Here is a 24,005-nt window from a genome sequence, read left to right on the forward strand (position 1 = left end):
GTTTTTTTCACCTTAATTTTTTATTTTCTTTGGGGAGGTGTTGACAATAAGGTACAAGGTCTGACGTGGTTGGATGTTTTTGCAGGGTTAAAAGACATCAGTAATGTGATTTGTTAAAAATCTTTTGACAAGGAGTCTGAAACTTTCTAAATGTAACAGACCTTGATGCATTCCTCTTTGTCCCTCTCCCCTCTCCAGAGTGGTCTGTCCATGTACAATCTTGCAATTACAGTTTGAAACCTCTTAGGAAATACATTTACACAGAATACAATTTCTGTCCCCTACTGAGGATATGGTACAACATACAACTCTGAGGTAAGCCCAGATATGGTGTAACAACACACTGGCAAGGAGAACTATATGGACAGGACTGCTAGAAATCTTCCCACTCACTGTGGAGTGGAGGTATGCACACAAGCAGTATTCATGGCATATCCAAGACCCCATGAACATGCTATATCCCTTTGTGCTGATTTGCTCTTCTGACCATGCCCTTAGAGATGCTTCTTGCATGTAGGATTAGAAGGATCACTGGTTACTAGCTTATTGCCAGATGCAGTTCAAGCCATTGGCCATCAGCTGTCTCAGAAACTTTCCCGTTGTATGAAAGCCAAAATGTTTGAAAGAGTGCTCAGATCAAACAGGTCAAATATCTACGTACCTGGAGATAAGGACAGTTCTTCTGAAGGAGGAATGTTGAGAGACGTACTTTTCAATTTCATCAGAACCACTTTGGCACCTTGCACTGTTTTTTGAGAGCCTTACATAGTACCACTTTGGTGCCTTGTTTTACTAGCCAGCTGGGAGAGATATGGAACTTGAGCCTTTTACAACACTGGCGCTGATTAGCAAAAGATGAAGACACTTAACTGTTTTTTGAAGCTAAAAATACATGAGACAACAAAACCAGGAGTTATGTGTCTACAGCAGAAAGAAACCTAAATTAAACCCTCACCCAGAGCAGCACTGCCAAAAGCAATCTCAAGAATTTTGTGATTTGTGAATATCTGGGAGTCACTGTGAGATTTGCAAAACAGATTCCCTAATTATTTTGGAAAATGAAATGTATTTCTGATGGCTGTCAGCCTGGACGCCTGGCTGAACCATTCCCAGCACCCATGAGGGCACCATGAGGACAGGAACAATCACAGATGGGCTTGGAAGGTGTTGATCAAAGCTTCTTTGGCTGGCTAGCAAAAATGCTCAGGTGCTTCAAGAGCATCTCAGAAACATGTGAAACATGGAGGGGAAAGCCAATTTCTTTCATAACACTTGTCTCCTTTTGACTTTCTTGTAGATTTGCCTATTCCTTGCATATTCCTGTATCTATGTGCATGTCCAAGCTTAGCAAACATAAAGTGTTTCGTCAACAGCATCAAAAAATAGGACAAAATCTTTAAAAATCATAGTCATCTGATTTTCTCAAATCTCACCACCATCATGCATAGTGTTCTAGGTTATCTTTTTCTCTTTTTTTTGTCAGCCATAATCAGAATCACAGAGTATTTTGTGTTGGAAGAGACCCAAGGATCATCAAGTCCAATGAAGGACACCCCAAGAGTCACACCATGTGCCTGAAATGCTTTGTAAATTCTGTCAGGCTGATGCTGTGGCTATGTCCCTGGGGAGTCTGTTCCAGTGCCCAGCCACTGGTCTGGGTGAAGAATCTTTTTCTAATATCCAACCTAAACCTCCCCTGGCACAACTTCAGGTCCCGTCACTGGTCACCGCAAAGATTGGTGTCTGCTCCTCCTCTTCCCCTCACGAGGAAGTTGTAACTGCAATGAGGTCTCCCCTCAGTCTCCTCTCCTCCAGGCTGAACAGACCAAGTGGCCTCAGCTGCTCCTTGTACAGCTTCCCCTCAAGGCCCTTCACCATCTTTGTAGCCCTGCTTCGGATACTCTCTAATAGATTTATATCTTTTTTATATTGTGGCACCCAAAACCGCACACAGGACTTGAGGTGAAGCCACTTCAGTGCAGAGCAGAGCAGGACAATGCCCTCCCTTGCCTGTCGGGCGATGCTGTGCCTGATGCACACCAGATTATCACATCTGTAAAAGACTAAGTTAATGTCTGAGAAGAGCTGCCTTTAAACCACCTCCTCCTGTTTCTAACACATAGACCCATGTAAACATACAAACACATGGACATCAGCTAGGATGCTGTAGTGAGAGCAGCTTTAGTCCTGCACATGTGATTGCACTTACTCCTGTGCTATCAAAAAATCAAAATAATAGGACAAAATGAAATATACTTATGAAACCAAAAGGGGAAGGATGTTGGGAGAAGGAGTTGGGGATGAATGAGGGAAAATCAGGAATGAGATATTTGGGGCAAGGGAAACATCTGGGTATTTTTGCCAAAGAAAGCAAAATTAAGTCAAAAACATTCATCAGGATAAGCAATGTATTAGAAGTACATAAGTAATACCTCACCTAAATCTTTTCCTGGCTTCCAGTGCTGTTGGAAAACGTTAGTTCTTCTCCATCATGTCTGGTAAACACATTCTTGAGGGAGAAGGAGGGCAGTGAAGAAAAAAAAAGAAGAGCAGAGAGTGAACTTAATCTTGGAATCCTGAAAAAGTCGCCTGTGTGCTTTTTCTAGCCTCTGGTACAGCAAACCAGGTTGCCATGGTAAAATGGGTCAGAGCAGTAAGCAAGTTAGCTTGTGCAACAAAATCAGGCTCCTGGTGCAGTGATGGGAGGCAGAGGCCAAAGCACACAGTAATCTAGAGCTGAATCTAGGTCACTGGGGTGCTTTGTAGCTGCAGCTGTCCGTGTGGGACTGTGATCTCCGGCAGGGCTCACAAAACCATCCTGACGGCTGGGCTCCTGCTCAACGGTTACGGGTGTACTGGGGGAGCTGTTGCTTTGTCTCCTTCAAAAACAAATTATAATTTTAGATTTTAAATTATGCATGCATATGCAGGCAGCATGTGTCTGAGTGTGTATTATGTATGCACATTTATTTTAAAATAAGACATACTCAGCAGGCACATGGCCCATATTTTGGGAACCCATTACACAAATTAACATTCACACTCCAAATGATCATTATCACGTATTTATGGGAACTGTGCATCCCACTCCATGAAGGCTATAAAGATCTGCAAGCAAACATAAGAAATCTCTTCTCCAGCATACCTAATGAATTCCCCCCCTCAGACAAACACCCTCCCAAAAAGCCTGGGAAAAGAAAAAAGGCTTTGGAGAATGTCAGGGAGGTCGTCCCACGGTTCAGTCTCTCACATCCCCCTACAGACATATGTTGATACACCCATCCTTGCAGCAATCTATTATTATCATTTACTATTCTGTGACAAAAAACAAGCAAACCCCCCTCCAACCCCCCCCAAAAAAAATGCAAAAAAACCACCAAAAACCCCAACAATCAGTTAATAAAAAGCCAAAGAATGGGGCCAAATCAGGAGCAGAAGTAAATCAGCATACCCCCTGCTGATGTTGATGCTGATGGAATTACACAGGCTCAGAGTTTAGTTCTACAGACATGGTCCTTGCCCACAGGGGGATGAACAATGACCCATAATGGAGATTCATAGGAATATAGCAAAGGCATGCTTCTACGAGATGAAGTTGGCAGCCCTTTGGAGTATGAGGCCTATTATGTCACTGGTTTTTTCTGTCTTTTTTTTCTTATGTTTAGTAATTCTGCCCAGCAGAATTTCCTGTATTTGCCTAGAATTCTAGGTTATACAGAAAAGATTCTGAATACATCCCCTGCACACTGATGCATCAGCTTTCAGCGCACACAGAACAAGCTTAGAGCTCCACACCAGATCTACTGTGTGTGTAGTAATTGACTCCGTAAGAAGCACACAGTGGGTCTGAAGCTCCGCAGAAGCCCCCTGGCACAAAGCATATGTGCTGGATAGTTCTTATCCTATATACGCTAAAGGTCTGGCACGCTGAATGACAAATATGCCATTCTCGTGTCACATTTTGTCTGTCTTGTGTAGAAATCTGGCATAAGCATACAGTAACACATGGTAGAGATGTTAATGAAATGATGAAATATGAACCTTTTCTATTTGGATTCAGGACAGTATTGGACAGATGATTCCTCCTTCTCCCAACCACAAGAATTTAGACACTTCCACTTGTGAGGAATGAAACAACTCTTAGCAAAAACTAAAATAATTTATTTAAACAGAAAAATTGAAAAATTACAAAAATTAGAAAAGTATAAAAATTTGGGATCCTATGGCTTGTGAGTTGGTATGCCCCAGGAGCGCAGGGATTTGAGATCTTCAGGCTTAGACAGCACTGGACCTCTGGTGGAAGAACTTGCAGTGCTGGGCTGACTTTTAGCTAATCCAAAACTCAAGAAAAACCATTATTGAAGGCTCCTTAATAGGAGTAAGGCTTTAACACCCACCACCAGCATCCCCCACAGCTAATCTGCAGACGTCCGCACTGCTCTGAGGCTTGCCTCGTTGTTTTATAGTGCCTTTGCTCCGCCCCAGTCCACCCACAGCCCGCCCACAGCCCGCCCACAGCACACCCCTTTGGTCCAAAGTGATTGGTGCTTTGCCTTTGACAGAACATCTCTGTCTACCAATAGCTCGTCGATGTCAGGGGGGTAGTAACAGCTGAAGCAAGAGTGGTAACACGCCCTCATTAAGATTCAGATTGCCATGGAGCTTGCCTGCAGAATAAGGGGGATGGGGCTAAAAATAGCTGTTGGCTGTTAGAAACTGGGGTTTTAGAGTTGGTCCTGGGTCTAAAGTGCAAGGTAAAACCCTTAAAAAAAATATTAAAATACATCTAATACATCTTGAAACATTTGTAAAAGTAGACAATGAACATGGGAGAAACAACTCTTATAGTGTACAAGTGGTTTAAAGTTTGAAAAGGGATTTTTAACTGGGAAACTTTTAACTGGGGGATTTTAACTGGGACTGGTGCAGATAAACTACTTTGAACAAGTGAAAGCACTAGTAATAGAACTTGATTTTTGCACCTGGGCTGATGGGTTAACATTCAATTAAAAAATTATTTAACTCAAACTTAACTAATTAAAGCACTTAACATGCAAAGACCAAGCTAATTAGGGATTTCATGTATGACACACTTGAGACAGCTACACTGGACAAAATATCCCTCAGTACCATTTGGTTTTATTCAGGTCACATCTCTCATACTCTGTCATGACATTTTGCCCATTTCCAGTGAGTGTGAGGGCAGAGGAAGGACAAGGGACAACAATAACTTGGAGTCTCAGAATCAGTGTCCACCTACATAAATCATGTATGACAATGAAGTTCCTGCCCTCCGAATCTGACATTTTAACATGGATGACTGAGATTAGAAATGTGTTAGGAATAATTTAAAATTTAGGCCAGGAGTAATCCATGACAAGGTCAGCATCCAAAGACAGATGCGGCACCAGTGCTTATTCAATTAACTAAACAGTTAAAATCAATTATGTTTTTCTTGAAAAAATTAACAATGCATATTTTTATTGGGGATGGCATTTCAGCTGTTATACAGGAGGAAGGTGTACAGCTGATGGTCAATGTTTTGAACTGCATCTGACAAGAAGCTGGCAACCAGAGTGAGCTGCCTGCCCCCCATGTGAGAAACACCCCAAAGGACATGGGCAGAGGAACTGATCAGCCCAGACTGTGGCACAGACAGTGTGCATTTGCAAGCTCTCAGACATGCCATGAGCATGGCTTCTGTGCACACCTCTACAGGTGTCTGAAAAATCACGATGAAGCATTAATGGACCATATGTCAAATGTCAGTTTGTAAGCAAAGTGAAATCTCTCATTTCCTCATACGGAACAGCTAATGTGATGCAAGAGCACTGGGCAAATGCCCATTCTGCTGAGCAGCTAGCACACATAGCTTGCAAATGCTGGAGGTAGAGGTGCACATCATACACAAGCAATATGATGTATTCCTTGAAGAGAAGAGTAGCAGAAAGCAAGAGAAAAAGAGTAAAAAAAAGTCTAGAGAGGTTCAAGGATGGTTCTCTCGATAGTCTCTCACAAATTCCCTTCTCTTAGCAATAATGAAGACTGTATACATTAAAAAGGCCTTGACTCATTCCATCATATACAGTTCATCTCTTCTCTGATTTCCACAGCAACTTGTCTTTAATCCTTCAGCATTCTTATCCTTGATTATTCAATGATTCTTGAATAGTTCTAATAATTCATCTGATACAGACAGGAGACAGAAATATTTGTCTATCAGGCATTGTCTCTGTAAAGCAAACAAATACCTCTCCATTCAAAGGGGACAGTCAAATTCATCATTGGTGAGACATTCTGCATATAAGCTTTATGTGTAATGACCACCAGAGCAGACTCATTTAGAGATATCCCTAGCGATATAAAGATCTACTATTGTGCTGATAAAATTCTTTTCATGCCACTGATACCTTAATAGTTAGGTACAGAATGACAGGCACGGAGACCAGGGAGGCTTGGAGACTTACCTGGACAGACATGAAGCGAGAGGGTTGTGATTTTGACATCAGAATTGTGTAACCCTGCATAAAATTTGTCATTTGACTTTGATTGTATATGTTCTGAAGGTATCTTACCTATAACAGCAAGTCTACAAAAAACTGCACATAAACCAGAGGAAAACAAAACAACAAAAAAAAGGATCTAGGGAAAAAAAAAGTTCATTTCCTAACTCTGACATGCATATAATTTTATACTTGAAAATAGATTTAGTCATCCTGTTTACAAAAAAGGTAGTAAATCACAGACTCAGGGGACTACAGAGACATGTACCAAGTGGAGGGATGGCAGGGTGTGGGGAGGGAGGGACTGCTTCATAGGCAGAAAAGAAACATTCCATGGAAGTAGCTCTGCCAGATAAATCCCCTGTTGCAGAGTCTGCCTGCACATTCCACTGCTAAAGGGCTGTGAGTTGTCGATAAGGGGTCGTTTTCCTACACCTGGACAAACAAGCAATTCACAGAAGAGAGCTAATTAACTCTGCCACATAGTGAAGGATCTGAAGTACCTGACACACTTTTGTCATGATCCCTTCTCTGGGCAGGGTGGAGTGGGTGTTGGCTGACAGAGGGCTGCAGAAAAGGCTATCTGATAAAAATTACTCTTTTTAACTGGTTCTTTTTTTCCTACTTTATATTTTGGAAAATGTTTTTAAATGAGGGAAGGAAGGAAGGAAGGAAGGAAGGAAGGAAGGAAGGAAGGAAGGAAGGAAGGAAATTATCTAACTGGCTAAGTAACTACCTATGCAAAGGGTTTTTTCAGGCTTTATTTAAAATACAAATTAGACTTGCATAAACGTCTATTGATAACACTTTTAGCAGTGCTCAGGTACTGATGAAAACACACCTTTTATGCCAAAACATCATCATCATAACAGCAATATCATATATGTGGTCTTCTTAAATGGAAGAAAAATAGAAACTCCAAACATTTGTAAAGCACAGGGAAACTCAAGAGTTCATGTCCTGGTCATTTAGTAAATAAAACATTCCTCCACTCTTGTTGCTCAGAATGAAATAACAGAAAGGTTAATTTTTTAATTACTCCTTCTGTGGTGGATGCAAGCACATGCATCAATACTTTCCAGGCTGACGTTCATGACTGCTCATCTGTATAACATATACTGCCTCAACAATGGCCTTATGAATTTCATCAAACAAGTGTTGGCAGCTTCCCACTTAATCACTCAGTATAACTGTGGACTCTTGTTTACTGACATCAGGGAATGCCTTAACAGAGCAACTATTCCCTCATACCTCTTCAAATACTAATGGGGGTGTAAAAAGCCAAACATCTGATGCACGCTTGTCTCCCTGGAATGCATTTGTCCCTCAGTCAGTAGAAAGGATTAAATCCCTTTCCTAAAAAAGGAACGCTTTGGAGGAACTTTAGAGCTCTTCACAGTTCAGGCAAATGACATTTGAAGAGGTTCTTCAGGAAACAGTCTAGAGGGTTCTCTCTGAGTACATTAAAAACTAATTAATTCACTGGGTAAATATGTAAATTATGGGTATGACATCTGAGTCATTTTGATGTAGTAAATGAACACAAGGTCTGGTGGAGGCAGGTATCTGTTGCTTGAGTATGATTTCCAGTCTCCTCAAACATCTTGCTTTGGAACCCTTCACAGGGTATCAACTAAAGCAGTAGCCTGTTGTTAAAGCATTTGAAATAAGAAATCATTAAAGCAAACTGGTCCTGGCATGCAGAATTTTACTTTGAATTGTGCAAGATAAAATAATGAGCATTTTAAATAGAAATACCTGAGGTAAAACATAGTGTCTGGCAAGGTAACTGGGGAGGAAGTATCTCATAACATCCATGTGGAAGTCTCCAGCCGTAACACAAACTTCCTTAGCTGCTCAGTAGGTGACTAAACTTACAAACATTTATATCACAGTTAATTTACTTTCAACTGTAGTTTGGAAAGCTCTTGCTCTCTTAAATGATGCTGCTAAATGTCAAATTTACAATTTTGGAAAGTTATTGTCAACACTTTGCTATATGTGAATATTAATTAATTCTAAATTCCAATGGCTTCCATAAAACTTCAGCAGATCCCAAAAGAAAAAAAAAAAAACAACCAACCACTTCATCTTCTATGCTACTTCAATAAATAAAAAAAAAGAAAAAGGAATGGTTTTCCACTTACAAAATAAAATGCTGCCAAGAGCTACATTCAGCTAGTAAGCATTTGTTTCAAGTGGATACCAGGTCCTGTCATATGATGAGGGAATATGACATTTGGTAATCTTATTGGCGCAAGTCAGGTTAGCACGGCCAAGAAACACAGAACAGTCTCCTAGCAATAGCCCTTTTCACCATATCTGTGGTGCCTAAGAAAATTAAACATCCAAAGAGAACAATCATAGCAAAAAAATCTGACAGTTTTATGGGGGAGGAATGTGGTGGAGAGTGATAGAGTTGTCTGTAACACTTCCAGAATTTCCTGGAAGCACACTTTATTGATCAGAAGCTGGAGTCAATAAGCTCACTGAAGATCTAAAAGTGCTAAACAAAGTCACTGAAAATGAATGAAAGTACTACAATCAGCCCTGTGTATTTATTGATTCAAGAGACAGGGCTAACATCTGACTGCCAAAAGCCAACAGTGACTTCAGCCACTCTTTCATAACAGCAAATAAGAAAGTGCAAGAAAGCAAGAATTGCAACATAAAAGAACCACACAAAAGAGGCATGAGTCAATTATAACATGGGATATCAAAGATAGCAAAAATAAAGGCTGGTAGCAGATTAACAAGCTTGGAACTTTAGAAGATTGTGTTAAAACCAGAGAGACAACTCTCAGAGATAAGATAAGGATAACTGATGAAGAGACTATAAATATCATTCACAATGTGATGTGATCAATAGGGAAAATGACCCAGAGTGAACATACATCAAAGACCAAATGCCTTCAGAATTTAAGTCCATTTTCTCTTGAGAGACTTGATAAAACAAAACAAAACTAAACTAAACTAAACCAACCCAAAATTTAAAAAAGAGCCAAAAGACTCTTAAAAAAAAAATATTCATGTGTCATGGTAGAGGAGATAAAAGATATAATAGTTGAAAATGCTTTTTGAAAGACAACTATGTGGGGAAAAAAGGCATCAGATTGACAGCAAGAAAGGATAAAAATAAAGCTTTTTGTTTCTTAGGTTATAATTGTGGAGTGATATAATGAGTAAGACAGGGAAAAAACCAAACAAATGAAAGCACATTCAATCTTCAGATAGAGGTTTTATCTGTGAAAGACTCAGAAAATGACAGTAGTTGGAATATAGTCAAAATGGTCAAGAACAACAACATATCAAGAACTGTTAATGCTGCTCTTGAATATTTATTCAAAGAAAGGAAACAATGAATGAGCTAGCACAAAGACTTGAGAAACTAAATTACAGGAGGAAAAAGAGATCTGGAAAAACTCCAGAGAGAAGAGGATTGTCAAATATCGAATGACTGTAACCTACAAAAAATGATCTGCTGTAGACTTAACAAAGTTCACTAGCACTGTGTCAAGAAATAAAGATTTTGCAGAATGTGTATAAAATAAAATGCACAGGTTTATATGGAATTTGAAGACCTATGAAATGCTCATCATAGATATCAACATATTATGAGTGGGACTATCAAGAAATCTTAGATAATACATAATAACTTTTTTGAAGCAAGATATTAAGGTGCAGGAAAGAGCAGGAAAGCTTATTACATTTTCATAGAGAGAGTGCCTAACTTAAAAAAGCTATGAAATTTGCAGTTTCATGAGCACATTTGATCCATCTCAATAATTCCCTACTATTACAGAGGCAGACTAATTAATTTGATGCCGTTTTCTACCTCCTCTTTTTCCCTGGATCCAGTATTCATCTGGTAACTCAGCAAATCAATTCAAATCATTAAGATGAAAGAATACTAAGCTGGAAAAATATGGTGGTTTACCTTATTTAATAAGTCGAATCCATTAATCAAGTAACAAACTAGAAACAGATGGCACAGACTATTCAAAGAAGGTAAAGAGAAATTCTAGATTTTGTTGTCAGGAGCCATACTCTGAGAAAGACCAAGGTATAGAAAATTTCAGACAATAAAAGTATATTATTCTATGTAGACTTGAGAACTGGTCACAGATTAGAAGACAAATGCACAAAATAACATGGAATAAAATTAATACATTTAAAAGCAAATTATTGTGGGAACACAAAGAACTTAAATAACATGTGAGATAACCTAAAAAGAATTTAAATGAAATCTATGAGAAATCATACATAGGGCATAGCTGAAAGTCTCAGTGTCTTTAGGGTGGGGCTCTGAGTTAAAAAGACAGACACCAAATAGGAATCTCTAGAAAAATTATACCTGCAATTTAGTCTTCTTGACTGATTCAAGAGACCATGAAGAAATCATGTGGAGCATAACCCAGCTGTTCTAACCAGGAGCTACAAGAAGATTTAAGTATACACTTGGCCAGAAAAGATAACAGTGAATTTTGAGAGACAGTTCACATCTAGGGTACCCTGTACCAGGAAAGAGGAGAAACAGAAGATCAAAAATGAAAGACACATCTTTGCTAAAAGCAAAAAGCAGGACGCTGTTACTGTTGGCCATTAAATTGCAAATATAACCAATTGAACTAAGCAGTGTTAACAAAATGGTTAACAGAGAGCTTAATTAGAGGCAAAAGTTTTGTGAGAGCAGCAGTGTCAAAGGAAATGCCACCAACTGAAATTTACCTGATTTTTTTAACATGATGAGTGCATGTTTTCGGTGAAATGGAACTAGAAATGATAGTGCTTGCAAACAGTCAAAGGACTGAGATATATTGATACAAAGTGGATGTGCAAGGTCAGAAAGACTGAATGCAAGGATAAATAAACTGTAGAGATAGCAACAGCAAACACAATAAATGTGGAGGCAGTCACAACTCAAGGGCATCAGGCTGTGGGGTATCATGTCTTGTAAAGAAAGCAAATGTCTCGCAGAGTCCATATGATCTCCTGCAAAAATAACAGAGATCAAAATTACAATCTGTCCAAGAACAGAGACTGGAGAATACAGCTCTGGTTGCGAGGCAGAGACAAACCACTATCTTACTTATCTCTTGCAAATGATCACAGGAGTCTGTAAGATTTGTTCAGTTTTGTTTTTATTTTTTCTTAGCGATACAACAAATGAAGGAAGAATGAACTTCAAAATAAACAGTAGAACTGATTACAGTGTAAATTCTGGAAGCACACAGGAATATATGGTGACACACAAATAAACAGCGACTTGCCTGGCTCAAAATCAAAACGAGTCTTCATTTACATAGTAAGCGTAAAATGAACCCATGTGGTGAATTCATACAAGCACTCCTATACAAGAATAAATGCAATTGAAACATCTCAGAATAATGAAACAAGATTTTTCTTGCAAGCTTCTTTTGAAGAACAGTCTCCAAATATAGAAAATCAAAGGATAACCCAAACCTAAGAAAGTTCTTTAGGTCCTCAGAGGGAGCCTCCTTCAGAGGATGACCCAGAGAAGCTGATGGAGTTTGCTATCCTGAAATACAAGACAGAAAACATATCTCATTCCTTCATTGTCTAGAGAAGTGAGCCTTTTCGAGAGATAATTATCCTTGATGACTAACATTTAAGTCAGATTGTCTTCTTACTACAGCTTTTCATTACATGTCAACCAAAAATATGCAAATAAAGAAAATATGAGTTAATAGTCTTTTCTAGCAATTAAGATAGAATTCTCTTCTTGGAAATTTTAAAAACTTGAGAAGATATATTGACATGATATAAGGCCTCACCTCCCTGACATAACTTTGAAGTTAGTCCTGCTTCATGCGGGATATTAATCTACATGGCCCCCAGAGGTCCATTATGACCTAAATTATTTTGTGATCAAATGATTTTGTGAGCAATGGGAACTTTCAAAGAAGAGATTTTAAACTCATTGATCTTAAGAAAATTGAAGGTGAAAATAACACAGTTTGGAAAGAATAAAGAAAAAAAGTTTGTTTCTATAATACACGTTTTATTCACCTTTCCAACTAAGGAAGCTAATACACCACATTTCAGTTAAAAAAAAAAAAAAAAGAAAAAAGGGGAAAAAAAAGGAAAAAAAAAGTGCCTCAAGTCAGAAAGACTGTAGAAGACAGTTTATGGCATCTGGGTCTTATCCATTAACTTTTCTCTTAGGAAAGACTCTTGGCCATCAAGTTGTAGAATATTTCGGTCTTTTCTCTTAATTTTCCACTTTCAATAAGTGCATTTTGGACAACAGAAACCCAGGTGTTGCATCAGAAAATAAACTAGCCAGGTATTACTTTATTACTTTTAGATTTGCTACTTTTTGTTTGGATTTTGAAGAATTTTACAAAGTGGAACAATGCTATCTCTGGACCAGGGTAATTACAAGATGAGTTTATCACAGTATCTAAGTTCTAGGGCCTATATTGTGTTATTTCAATGGGAAAGATAGGGGCTTAACAGCTCTCTGCCTTTTTTTCTTGATTTGAAATAGTGTTGAGAACAGAGATGTAATTCATGACTCATTCAGTACATAGAAGCACTCACTAAAGCATTTTAATTCTGAACTGAATCTAGTCATTAGGAATCTCATTGTATGTCCTGATTTCAAAACAGAATTTCCTGTTCTGCTAAGAAAACTTCATGAGGGATCAGTGTGAAGTGAGGTAATTCATGTCACTCTCCTCACAAAAGCAAAGAGAATTCCCTGTCAAAGATGTATTTGCACATCTCTCTGGTCAGGGTGTGCATCAGGGCAGTCAGTCACTGGAACAGGCTCCCCAGGGAGGTAGTCACAGCTCTAAGCCTGTCTGAGTTCAAGGAGTGTGTGGACAATGCTCTTGGTCATGTGGTTTAGTTGTAGGTAGTCCCATGAGGATCAGGAGTTGGACTCAGTGATCCATACTGAACCCTTCTAACTTGAGATATTCTTTGATTCATAGGATTCTATGATTGGTACATGTGAAAATGTCTTGGATGTTATTTTGAAGAAAGTTTCTTTGATGACTTTATTTGAACATGATCACTTGTCTTCTTATTTTTGGGTGAACGAGGGCCACAATTTGTCTCATTCCCTTTTTGATTTTACATTAATTGGTATGACTGACTGCTCTTTTCCAAGCAGTCTTATTTTCCCTTCATTCACTTGGAACCTAATTCAATTTTAGAAAACAGTAAAGCATTTACACATTTTTAACATGCATGCATTTTCTCAGTGTTGCTCCTCTCAGAGGAATAATTTCTGTCATTTCCTCAGATTAATTCCTTTCAATACCACAGGAATGCTGACTTTTTAAACTATAGCTTTATGTTGGTGCCTTTGATGCTATGTATATATGATATTTTTCATTCTCAGCATGATTCACAGAGATACTTCCAAGGATGTTTAGCCTCAGAAATGATAGTTGTCATTCTTGTGAAATTAACCACATGCAAAGTAAAAGACTATGCTTTTCATGGTCAATTTATCACTTTGGAATAGAAATGCACTGGGCCAAACCAATGCTAGAGTTAATTTAATCATATAATGATTTGGTTTGGAAGGGGCCTTAAAGTTCACCTAGCTCCTGTCCTGCAGGCAGGGACATCTACCACTAGAAAAATGTAATTAGATTTAATGGAGCTACTCCAGGACTGACTTCAGCTCACTCTGTAAAACTATGAAGGAAAAAAAAGCTTAGCGAAGCTTCATTGTCTGCTATGTGAAATGGAGTGATAATGGAACTTAACCAAAAAACCATATTGTTTGGTTAGGTAAAGACTGCAGTGTATCCAGATCATATTTTCCCATACACAACTGCAGTACAGAAGTGAATGCATACAAAAACCAAGACAACTAATCACATATGAAGCTCCTGCGCATATCGAACTCCTAAACATGGATCATATAGATAAATATCGTATTTAGATCATAGTGCTATCTTATAAGGAAACTAGATTGGTAATAATCAAACTAGTAAAATAAAAATCAATCCTTGATAAAGACAGATGGACTTTATGTCTGTCTCCAGCTGCCCTTGATGTTTGAATGAAACAATCATTGCAGAAGGTTGTTGGTGTGTGGAATAGAACTTGAGACTCCAGCTTTCCCCAGCCAAATAAATCAATGGGAATAAGATTCCAGTTTTCCACAGCCAAATACATCATTTGGAATAAAAATAGTCTTTTTCTCCTTCCGCCTTCTCTCTTCTTCATTGAGTGAAGCAATAAAACATTTCTATCTTTCTGATTACAAGGAAATGCCTATGCAGGAAGGTGAAATCAGCTTGAATATTTTCGACACTGAGCCCTTTAAATGCACTGAGGTCTCCTAGCCTAGAAGTCTCAAGATGACTGGCAGGAAGATTATGGAAGGCAGAGAAAAACAGCAGTACCAAACTGAAGAAGGTATCCTGTAATTTGAATTTGTGTCAATACTATTCTGACCATCAAACAGAGAAGGAAGTTTACCTGTTTCCCACTTCCTTATTGTGTGCTCTAACTACGATATACTACTGAATTAAGAAAAGGAGTACAAATGTGAAAACATCATTTGAAGCTCGTGATCATCTCTGCCCTTTTTGAGGATGGTTTCTGTGAATGTTTGCCAGTAAAAGCTCCAAGGCAAAACTCAGCAGCAGACTGTGGTAAGATGCAAAGAGAAGACTGGTGTCACAAATCAGGCACCCTGGGAGAGAGGCAGTTCTGAGCAAGTGCAGCAAATCCACTTGCAGAAAAAAAGTTATAAAGATGCCTAGACTTTGAGGCATTCTCATTCACAATTGGATTCAACCTTTAATATTTAATCCCACCTCCCTGTCATTGAAGAACCTCAGTGGATATTTCATAGGAGAAATGAAAGGAGATGAGAATGCTTGGAAGCCTCTGATTCTTAGGGTTATAGAACCGACTTTGTCTAGACTGTGTCCCCACTGCAGTGAAATTCTGTACCAACAGATGTACGTTAAGCAATCTAAGTATGCTTAGTGAAACTATCAGTCACTAAGCAATACTCTCTGAGGAACTTGAAGATCAGTGTGAGCTACAACCCCAGCATCAGATTCTCAGGTGGATTTTCTACTCTATCAGACTGTTCTGTGATATTCAGGTTATGTCATTAGTAACAATTAATTATCATTAGCCACCTTTAATCTCTAATGGTGACATCAGCATACCTTTGAACTATCAGCCCACTACAAATAGCTGCATAAAATTCTGTAATATTCTGTTAATTCTTCCTGTAAACATAATTTCAGTTAATTTATATATTTCTAAAAATAGAACAAGAATGCTACTTCCATTTGAATGAATTGTCCCAAAATACTTGAGCCTTGCTTACATGACAGTTTAGTGAAAGAACCATTCTCAAAGTGTGAAGGAGGAAATGACCTGGCAGCAATGCAGGCAAAAGTGACAAATGGCAAAGGCAGAGACAGCAGCAGTATCTCTGGTGTGAGACCTTCCACCTGTGCATCATGAGCAGGGGCTTTGCTGCCAGCTCCTGCCTCTGACATGCCTCCCTCTCTCATCTGCTGCAAGCTATCTCCATGCTGTGTGCAGCCCCTGTTGCAGCCAGGGTGAGGAAAAAGGCAAAACCCAAAAGGAAGAAAAAAGGGCTCTTTTGTGACTTTTTCAGCTTTGTGGGAGATTGAGACTGAGCTTTGTCACAGACTAGTAGCCTGTGACAGCAGAGCGGGGAGAGGAGCTCTCTCTAGGCAACAGAGCACAAAGGGAGAGAAAGAGTGGCTGCAATCAAATGAGGAAGGGGATGAAATATCTGCCTTGACTGTATTGTAAAAATAACAGGGAAATATGCTTCTTAATCAGGATGACCATCTGTCTGTGATGGGTGACAAGCCTGTTTTAATGTTTCCTGTAAAAAAGACTTTGCAGGATTTTGAAGTTAACTTGACCCCCTACCTGGATTCTTCGTCTGACACTGCAAAGCCTCCCAGCACATTTTGCCTAAACTGTCTGTACATATCACCCATTGCAGAAGTTTCTTAGGTGGAAACCCTGCCACTGTTTACAGTTCACAGAAACAGTGTCTGATAGTTTGGGACAGGAAGTGAAAAATGCCACTAAGCCAAATGAAACTAGAAGAGAGTTTATGTGGGAAGAAACTCATGAGTCAGACAGATATTTTGGAAGAGTTACTCATCTAAGAACTGTTAGATCAGTCCCTTAAGAAAGCAAGCTTAATACTGCTATGTTTTGACTTAATAAATGTTGACAACAGTGGGTAAACCTGCCATCCTGTTTAGGAATAAATGTGAGAATCTACTGAAATTCATTTGGGGAAAAAGATGGCTAAAATACCCACATACATTCCCCAAGAAACAGGAATGGGCCACTGCCCAAAAGGAAGACAACATGAGAGCAGATCTTTCGCTGTAACTACTTTTATGTATGTTCAACTGTCTGTGAAATAAAGGAGAAAGGAGTATAAATGCCAGCCCAGAAGATGGAGTGGAGCTGGGCTGTGGGAATGTCCTGAAGGCACCACCTGAATGTGGTCTTACAGGACTGTGGGAGTGTGTGCCAATAAGCAGCATGCTGTGATGCCCTGCAGCTGGAGAAGCAGAGACATGTGCTTTCAATGCAAATATAGCTCTACCAGTGGGGTCTAGTTCCACCATCAATTTTACCTTTTGAGGGAAAAAACCTGAAAAAGTGCAACATGTGTTTAACTACTAGAGTTAAAACAGGATGATTCTGCTCTGATTAAAAAAGTGCCCTGAGGTATTTTCCTTATTGCTAGCATTCAGTGTTTCTATCACATTTACATAATAGTGTTTACATTACATTTGATCCAAAAGATGACAACATGCAGCTGGTATTGCATCATGTTAAGATGTTACATTATGTATGTGACATTGTACCAGAACAGGGATTTTTAAAGAGGCTTGAGCATACTCTCATTAAATCCGCAAATGAAACTCACTTGACTTCCAGTTCAGTTCTAAATCCAAAATCGCACTGAAGCTCCTCAGCAAAAACATGAACAGTAATGATTAATGAATTCTATGCAAATTAAATTAAACAAAAATGTCATTTGGCCTGGAGATTCTGACCTCACTTTTATCCGCAACCGAAAGTACAATTAAGAAAGGGTAAGAACTCACACAATTACATTCAAACAAAATTTGTCTGAAAATATGGGTTGACAAAATCTAACATTCTTCACAAAAATATCTGTCTGTGTTCAGACTTCATTATTTTCTTCCAGATACCCAGTAGTGACACATGACAATCCTTAGGGCATCTCTTTAGCTCACTGCTCCCTATTAAAATGCTCTAGTGAAATGGAAGTGGCTGTTAACTATCTTAACACATCTTCAATTTGAAAATCCTGCAGTGATTAACATATTAACAAACACCACAACTCTGATAAGAAAGTTTTGCTTTCATGTTATCCTTAAACTTCAGAACAATCAAGTTATTTTACTCATGGCAGGTATCCTAAATCCTGTGCTAAGAAGTTATTATACACAGTGTTACAATACCAATGCTATAATCCATCATGGTCATGCTAGTGGAACCCACTAAGGAATCCCAGCACAGCTGATGCTGTTATTCTCTTGAGGCTATTTGTATGGTGAGACATGTCTGTTGAAGCAAGTCCTCATTTTGCGTTCTTCCAAAACCTTTTTTTGGTGTCCTACTGGTATCAAACAGTGCAGTTTCATGATAACGCTATCACAGAACACAAAATCCAAAGTTGAGTCAAGTCTCACAGCATGCTAAAAAGCCAAGGGCTGTGAATATCTGGGCTGCTTTTCAGGAAGATCAGTCTGTGTGCATTTTGCTATCTATTTTGCACTCCTACACCTTCTTCTCCATTCCAGAACCAGCTTTCTGTGGTTAGTACTTCTGTACTATGCTACTGTGGTTTTACATCGGTATTTAGAGAAGCCTTGATAATTTGAAATAAGACAGATATGTTAGTATTGAAATTCAATTATGTTAAGAAGATGAAGAAGATGAGGAAGAGTATAAAACAGTAAAAGAAAACCAGAAAATCAGCTTTATAGGTGGTTTTATAACTAATGCCAGACAACTGTGTCCTGTGATTGTACCAGCCCAAATGGTTGCTGGTTAAGAGAGGCTATTTGGAGGTAAGACAGGTAAAAACCCCAAACTCACTGTACCCTTACACAACAGCCCTCAGACACAAAAAGCTGAGACCCTTGAGACTCTCAGCAGCTTCTCTAAGGGGAAAAAAAATCTGACAAGGAGGGTTAATAATGCTGTACTGTCTTGCTGGTATTTGTGTACAGAAAAATTGTAATCAGGAGTAGGACCAAGGCCACATTACATAGACAGAGAAATAGCATGAGAAACTTTTTTATTAGTGCCTCTGGCACTACTTCAAAGCAATAATCCAAAACTCTATTAGCCTCAAGAAATTCTCAGTTGCTTTAGTACTAGTGTCTATGAAGACCATGTCATATTAAATGGTATGGTGGAGTAACATCATGCCATTGAGCTCAACAATTATTGTCAATGGAAGCTGCATCCAGAATAAGAACACTCCTGTGAGAGCTAATGGGATCCCAGGAGCTAAAAGGCAACATGAAGCTCTTTAAATACTCAAAGAACTGTTGTGTAGCCCATGTAATTACCTTCAGAGAGCTGGAAAAAAAGACATGAACAGGTAATAATCACTTTCAGTGAGAAAGCTCTTAAAAATCTTGCAAGATGCTTGAATGCCAAGATATTCCCTGAAAAATTTTAGGAATGGTGAAGGACAAGTGCATAAATATTGTGTCAAGTGTTAGTCATGTAGTACTCTGGAGCAACGTGTCTTCAACAGTACACTGTTGTCACTCTGGGGCTTCACGGGTAACCATTCCAGTATAACTATAATTGCAGAGTCTATTCATCACCCAGGAAGCCTTGGCCTAAACTGAAGATTGATCTGGTATTTTTCTCTTCACGTCTATCATAAAAATTGTCAGCTAGCATTGTCCTAAGATGAAAAAAGATTATTTCAGAGGAAAGTGTCTGTGGAGTTATTCCTCCTGCAGCATAACACAAAAATGACTTATAACCATTTAAACTCAATCTAAGGAGTCTTGAAAAATAGGAATTCTTTGGGCCAACTCATTTCTGTTATGTTGATATCAGTTAAATGTTGAGTCTACATGGCAATAGTTCTTTACTGTAAATTTACATTGTGCAATTCAGCATATTACACAAACTACATTACAATACAAACTCTGAGGCAGCAGTATTGCTACCTATAAACAGCTGTAAGTCACTGTGAAGGGCTAAGAAAAACTTTTGTGAATAGCTCTGCATGATAAGTGCAGATAGAGTAAAAGGCATCACTTTTCAACAGCTGGCTCAAAAAACATAGCTGCCAATATCACCTTGAAAGCTCACTGTGTCTGTGTCTTTAAAAAAAATAAAATGTTTGTGTCACACATTTTCTAACAAGGATTGTATTATATCTGTCCAGAACTAGAGTCTATAGGACCATCATGACCCCCCCAAAAATATACTTTATAGTAAAAGTTGTCATGTAACCTGATCCCAGTGTTCCACACTACCCTCCAGAGGCTCTGTCCCCTGAATCCAGCTGAAGGCCGTGAGGATCCAGTTGCACAGGGCTTGCTCACGGATCATTCAGTCTCTCAGTGCATCTGTAATCCACATTTCACACCTCAGAATACAGAACACGAGTCATGCAAAATCAAGTGTGGAAATGTAACAAACTGCTGCTGAAAATGAGTCTGCAATAGCACTTTCACATTTCTCCATGTCGGCATGCAGCTAGTTTTTCTTCTCTGTGATTAAGGACATGTTATGCCAGGAGCACACCACATTGTTAAAATGACCATTAATTTAATCTATGGCTATTATGTGGCCTTCTCAAACCATTTGACTTACATTAGCTGATTGGTTTGTTTCTGATCCATGTGTTTCTATTCTACTTAATTTAAATAAACCTGCATTTTGGGAAGATAGCCTGAAAATGAGTAATACATATCCTGAAAATGAGTAGTATCGGATGGGAATGAGAAAAATAATAATAAAAAAAAAAAAGTAGACACATCTGTAGACAAGTAACATTATTGTCACAAACAGATATTCTTATTAAATTTATATTTAAGGAAAAGAATTTTTCTTATTGTTGAGAATTTCATCATTGACACCTACAAAACCACAAATCCTCTTCCTAATATTGTGTTTGCTTCTGCCATGGTATTCACCAAAACCAGACAACAAAACAAACAAAGCACTGTACTTACTACATATCATTAACTGCTAATTTTGGGTCAATTTATATGAATACAAAGTGACAAATTATACTGATGCAGCTACAAATTACTGATTAGCAGCAAATTACACTGACACAGTATAATCTTCAGCCACACCTGGGTTTGAATATTGTGAACTCACATATTTGAACCATGATGAATTAAGATGGAAGAAAATCATACTGTGTGAAGGTGTGACCCACCCAAGCAAATGAAGGGAGCAGATAAGAAAATTCCAAAGCAAATCTGAAGTTACAACATGGACCCCTCTTTGCTCATACAAAATCTACACCAGCCTTATTATTATTTATTTTATTATAAAGGTGTGTATGCCATTTGGAAAACACTGGCTCACAGTGAGGGAGGAGTGAACCCCAAAAAATATACACAGACTGCATAGTCCTCCTGCTTCATAGAGAAGGACATGGATAGTTCTGAACATTATAATGTGGCCCCAAGTTAAATAAAAACCAGTGGGAATCCTCCTTGTCCTTTTGTCCTTGAGACAAAACAAGAGCTGTTTCTTAATGTTAGACACAAACAAAATTCCCAGGCTTTCAATGGGAGTTTTGTCTGACTGGAGTGCACAGCATTGTTCCAAGAAGGACGGGGAGCACAAAGGTGAAGACTACGAAGTGGTATCACCCTTCTGCAGAATGGTGGATTCTGCGGAAGACAGAAGGGTTTATATTCAGATCTTACGGTAACCATGTTTTTCCACCAGCAGGATTTGTGTTCTGGAGAGGCTGCTCCCATCCTCTATCTGCAGAAAAATTAGTAATGGATTTGAGAACATAAATTACATTGAGCCCAGTCAAGCCAACCTTTCTATTGCTGCTGGCGTAATAGGCCATCTCAGTCTGCCAGCTGGTGGGATTTTGATGTGTTCTATGCCTTAGCTTCCCAGTCTGGATAGCCTGTCAGCTTTTTTACATGCATGTCTCTCTGCATCCCCATCTTCCCTTTGCCTCAGGGTATTTCTGTTTACATTTAAGAAGAGCAGAAAGGAATGGAAAACGTCTTTTATGCAGCCCTTGATTGTGTTTTATGTTTTGTAATTATTATAAAAATACCTCAAAGCTCTGCTTTTAATTTATTATTGCTCATTTGATAAGATAAAGCACCGCATGCTATGAGCTCTTGAATTTTTGTCATCTGAGATTGAAAATACAATGCTAAATACATTAAATATTCACAAAGGGAGTCAAATAGGGTCATGGAAAGTGCCATACATTAATCATAAATTTGTGGTGTTCCCTTGTTAAATGATACAGTTCAGCTCTGCATTTTCTGACAAATGAGGTCAAGATGTTGTTTGCTGTTAGAAACTAATTAGAGGAAATTCTTCACGCTTTTTTAATGAAGAAAAGCAAACTTTTGGAAATGATAATGTGAAGCAAATTCAGACTATGGTGAGCAAAACCAATTTTTTTTTTCCCCAGAAGAATGTTTCTAAAGAAAAGGCATGATTAGTTACAAAGTTCACTTGGCACACATTCTCATCATCTCATCACCAGTCAATAAGGTTACATCATGGGCAAAAATCAATGTCTTATGGTAGTGAGAGATAAGAAGAAAACAATGAGAAAGTGATTACTGTTGTCAAATTCTGCTGCTATCTGAGATATTTTACTTTAGTATTAGGTATTAATGGGTTCAAACGAAAGAAAGACCTTTCAACACTTAGCCGTAGTGGACTTTTATGAAAATCAAGTGGATTTGGTATGTCAGCCTGAGCAGAAAAAGATTTTATGTACCTGAGTTTAACACTCCTGTGACCAAAGAAGTTAATATAAAGAGATGTGTCTGCATTTTAAAAGTCCCTAATAAAACAAGGCAAGATCCATAACAGAGGCAGGAATTTTTCTAGTTTTATGGTGGCCATGTCTATGTGGAGTTGGGCAGCTGAGGAGCATCAGCAGCTGGCACACCCCTTCTGAAGTACAGTCTAGGCCCAGAAGCTGGAGACTGCCTCTCCCTATCACCTGGGAGAAGGTGACAGATTGCAAATGGGTTGGGGGAAACACCTATGACCCACACTTGTTGCTACACCTCAGCCCACTGAGGCAGCCAGCCCTTCTGGAAAGTATTTTGATCTACTAACACTTGCAGCTGAATTTCACAAGACTCCCATTACAAAAATACTTCTTTTCACACATGGGGCTTTTTTGTGTAAATTTCTTTTATGGACAATCAAAAGGCACATCTCACTATCAAAACAACAATCATAGTCCAAAATGGAAGTAGAGAAGTGTTTTCACAGAAGCATTGCTTTGGTTTTGGTTTGTTTTTTTAAATGAAAATAATTGCAAATATTAACACTTTCTTGCAGGAGTGAATCTCTTTCTATTTCCTTAAAAAGTATTCAATATGGATGCTTAGAGCAGTCATAAAAACGACCTAAATTTTCATATCCTTTGAAAAAGTTTTGAACATTTTTTAACAGAGTAGGATGGTCTTTAGTTATATTTACCATGAAAATAGAGGGTTGTTCAGGCAGACTGTGTATGACATGTATGCTCATGCTTCTTATCAGCCAGGGCATCTACAATTAAACAAACTCTACAAGACAATGGCCACAAAAAGAAAATTTGTCTGCTTGCTTTCAGTCTTTGCTGAAAGTCACAGTAGTTCTGGCTCTGTGTCTGAGGATACATTTGACAGTACATGACTGAGGAAAAAAAAACCCTGGGCTACATCTCTACTAGCTAACCAAGCATCACCAGGACACAGGCCAACCACTACTACAGGAGCTTTTAAATCACTAGGATAATGCCTGACCACAGTTTTGATCAGAGTCAACTGCAAAACTCTCAGGTCACTCTTTGTAGAGAAGCAGGAGGTAACACAGGCCAGGACATTCCCAACAGGCAGTTGGAATGCAATCACCCTGTTTTGGGGATTGGGGAGTGACTATCTATGGTGATTTGAAATGTGTCAAGCCAATTGACTTTGAAATCGATCAGAGCCTAACTGGTTTGTTGACTAGCATAGAGGTGGCTAAACACTCTTTTTTACAGGAAAAGAAACCTACAGAAATACCATATTTTTCATTTTAGTTTATTTCATCAGAGAAGTTCCTGGTGTGTTTTCAACAATAAAATAGTAGAAAAAGCTGGCAGACAGTTTCCCATCAGTAAGAGAACAGAAGCCTGTCAATAGTAGAAGAGATACCTAAAATTCTTAGCAAACGCGACTCAAATGTAGCTCTTTAACTTTGTATTACAGATAGGCAGTATAA

General features: G+C 38.6%; 2 long non-coding RNA genes across 6 annotated transcripts in view; both read right to left on the reverse strand.

The window, feature by feature from the left end:
• Window positions 1–3,205, reverse strand: part of LOC116440596 — a 78,647-nt gene extending 75,442 nt beyond the window's left edge. For 3 of the 5 annotated variants that reach the window (XR_004238699.1, XR_004238701.1, XR_004238700.1), the window contains exon 1: window positions 2,438–3,199. This is a non-coding gene — a long non-coding RNA (uncharacterized LOC116440596). Of the gene's footprint in view, window positions 1–2,437 lie in introns of all 5 variants that reach the window. The other 2 variants (XR_004238703.1, XR_004238704.1) reach the window with 2 other exon arrangements.
• Window positions 3,206–11,492: 8,287 nt separating this feature from the next.
• Window positions 11,493–24,005, reverse strand: part of LOC116440598 — a 52,500-nt gene continuing 39,987 nt past the window's right edge. The window contains exon 3 of the long non-coding RNA XR_004238707.1: window positions 11,493–12,042. This is a non-coding gene — a long non-coding RNA (uncharacterized LOC116440598). The remainder of the gene's footprint in view (window positions 12,043–24,005) is intronic.

This window comes from Corvus moneduloides, chromosome 3 (assembly GCF_009650955.1).
Source record: "Corvus moneduloides isolate bCorMon1 chromosome 3, bCorMon1.pri, whole genome shotgun sequence".
NCBI classification, from domain to species: domain Eukaryota; kingdom Metazoa; phylum Chordata; class Aves; order Passeriformes; family Corvidae; genus Corvus; species Corvus moneduloides.